The following is a 3,138-nucleotide window of genomic DNA, read 5'->3' as shown; positions in this document are numbered from 1 at the left end:
GTGAATTTGAATTTGGTGGGGAATACAAACATTCAGTCTATAGCAGTGAGGATGAGTGGAAAAACTTTCTAAGTAATTCAGGAAGACAAAAATTCATAAAGGAAAAGATTAAAACATTTGTGAAAAACAAAGCAAAGCTAGATGTTTGTGTATGATAAAAATCATCATTAAAAAAACAAGATAGAAATGCTAGGCAGTCCTTTGGGCAGGAACCATCATCGTCCAGTAATTTGCCAAAATGATGAACACAACAGGAAAGATGAGAGGCACCCCGTATGTGATTTTTAGGCCTTTTAGAAAATATGAAGTTGTTCCTTTGGCCACGTACATGCAAATCTGTAAGAAAGGTGATATCGTAAACATCAAAGGAGTGGGTACTGTTCGAAAAGGAATGCCCCACAAGTGTTACCATGGGAAAGCTGAAAGAGTCTACCTTGTTCCCCAGCATGCTGCTGGCATTGTTGTAAACAAGTTAAGGGCAAGATTCCTGCCAAGAGAATTAATGTGGGTATTGAGAACATTCAGCATTCTAAGAGCTGAGATTGTTTCCTGAAATGCTTGAAGGAAAATGATCAGAAAAAGAAAGAAGCCAAAGAGAATGGTACCCGGGTTCACCTGAAGCGCCAACCTGCTCCACCCAGAAAAGCAGACTTTGTGAGAACCAATGGGAAAAAGCCTGAGCTGCTGGAACCTCTTCCTTATGAATTCATGGCATAGTAGGTGTTTAAAAAAAAAAAAAAAATCCAAGACCTCTGGACTGTAAAAAAAAAAAAAAAAAAAGAGCTAGGCAGAAAAAGGAACATTGGTGACACATGTGAGAAACAAGGAATTAATAGTAATATTAAATATATAGTAAATAAAAATTAAGGTATAATAATATCTTCACATAAAGAACTACAAATTGAAAATGATAATTAAACAAAAGAAAAATAGGCAAAATATAAGAATAGGCAATTTATTAGAGAAAAAAGTGGATAATATAGTAAACATGCAATCTTAGTAGTAGTCAGGAAAATGCAAAACAATACAATATACCAGTTATTATCAGATTGATGGATAGTAAAAGATTAATGTCTAGTGCTAATATAGTTATAGGGAAATGGAAATATCATACTTTGTTTATGAAATTATAATTAGCTATAATCTTCTTGGAAAGTATTTGGTAGAATTTATCAATTAAAAATATGCTATGCTTTGACATCCCACTTTTGATAATTTCTTTAATATAAATTTTATAGAAAAAGTCAGTTTTTATAGAAAAACTCAATATATAAAAACATATAGATAAACACATATGTCCACATACACATGTGTTAAGAGTATATGTTTATTGCAGCATTTAAAAATAATGGCCCCAAACTGGAAATAACCGAATGTCTATCAATAAGAGAATGATTATGTGAATGATGAATCATTCATACTATAGTAATTTCATATAGCTAATAAAAATTATTATATCTGTGTACATTGACCAAGTCTTAGAAGAATAAATATGATACATTTAAGTTAAAAAAGCAAATTGCAGAGATATGAATATGATTTCTAAAATACTGTAATAAAAAGAAAAACCCTAGTGAGAATAGAAAGATATTAAAGGGCACATATTAAAGTATGAACATACTGTATGACAATTTATTGGTAAACCTCAGTGTAATTTTTTTTACTGCAAAGAACAGTGATTTGAAGGGAAAATTAGATCAAGAGGAATTTATGCCTCTATACCATTAGTAATGGGCCCCCAAACATGAATTATTGACCATAATTGCTAGGCTCAGGGCCTCTTTTAGTCATCTTGGTTTTTTTTCCCCTTAAATATTCTTTATAAAGGTACTTATTAGTAAATTTCTATGTCGCTTGAAAATAGTATTAAAAAGTAAGGTTTTGAAGCAAGTAAAACCTCGTAGCAATTGACTGCTAAGCTTTTCACTGTTTCATAGCACTCCTTAGCAAATAAAACACCAAATCAAAATCCTGTTTCCTGCTTGCTCAGATTATGGGCGGGCCTTTTCTAGATGAAGTAAATAAAGAGTTACAGACTGCACGGAACACAGAAGACAACATACAAACTGAGAAACTCTGTCTTGTAAATGTCATCTCTCTGAGCTCGTCATCCAAGCTGAGTGTACAGTCATTGCAGAGTAGTGTTAAGTCAGAGTAAGGGTTTTATTTTGTTTGTTTGTTTGTTTGTTTGTATTTTAGGCTAGCCAAGTGAAGCAGTGGAAGTGGAGGAGGAACAAAGAAATCTGTAACTAGTTTTGATCAATTAATTGTAGACACCATGCACTCAGACCAGCCAAGTCAGAATAAGTTTAAAGCAGGAGTGATCACCTTTATGCCCAAATCACCCATCTCAGAGATGGAGATAAATAGAGAAGGCCTAAGTAATAGGTAGTTATGACTTATCCACATAGTACCTCCCTTCTTGGAAATCTCTCACTCTCTCATTTTCTTTCCTCCCACTTCCATCCATGGCTACAGGAGTAGTCATGATGGGTACCTAAGCATAGCCAGTGAATTTATTCACTGGGGGTTTTAGATCTGGAAACACTGGAGACCAAGATGGTCTCTGTCCTGTAGTTGTATGCTCTGCAAGTAAAATCTTGATACCATTGGCGGCCATTTTTTCCTACTATGTAAATACACAGAGAGAGAGAGAACAAAGAGAAAAGGAGATAAAAGGTATAGAGAACACCTTGAGAATATTTAAGCTCCTGGCTCAAGTTGTTCCAGAGCATTATCCTGTCCTGTAGGCTGGCCCTTCTTGTGACTTGGTTATTCACCTTCCCCTTAGATTCTGAGACCCCAATAATCTGCCAATAAGTTCCTTTTATATTTTTTCTTAAGGCAGTGTTTTACTTATTATCCCTCGTAACCAATACAATCCTAAATAATTAAGGATTCTTATTAAATAATGAAGATATTTATAAGAATATTCCAGATGTAAGGACCTTGAGTTAACAATTACAAATATTAAGTGAAGGCAGATACATGTCCTTCTCCTTATACATGTCCTTCTCCTTCCACCTGGGCTCTGACATCCCCTCTGGAGCACTCCAACTCCTCTGTCATCCACAGCCTTCCTCTGAAGCTCATGCCTACCATGCTTAATTCTACTTAACTTCTTTAGGACTGACTTTT

The 3,138-nt window shown here is 34.6% G+C and overlaps 1 pseudogene; it reads left to right on the top strand.

Moving 5' to 3' along the window:
• The first annotated feature begins 238 nt into the window (after window positions 1–238).
• On the top strand, window positions 239–717 carry LOC100598071 (annotated as a pseudogene).
• The last annotated feature ends 2,421 nt before the right edge of the window (window positions 718–3,138 follow it).

This window comes from Nomascus leucogenys, chromosome 10, assembly GCF_006542625.1.
Source record: "Nomascus leucogenys isolate Asia chromosome 10, Asia_NLE_v1, whole genome shotgun sequence".
NCBI classification, from domain to species: Eukaryota; Metazoa; Chordata; class Mammalia; order Primates; family Hylobatidae; genus Nomascus; species Nomascus leucogenys.
The sequence above is the reverse complement of the archived record's forward strand: the minus strand, read 5'-3'. Positions and strand labels throughout refer to the sequence as shown.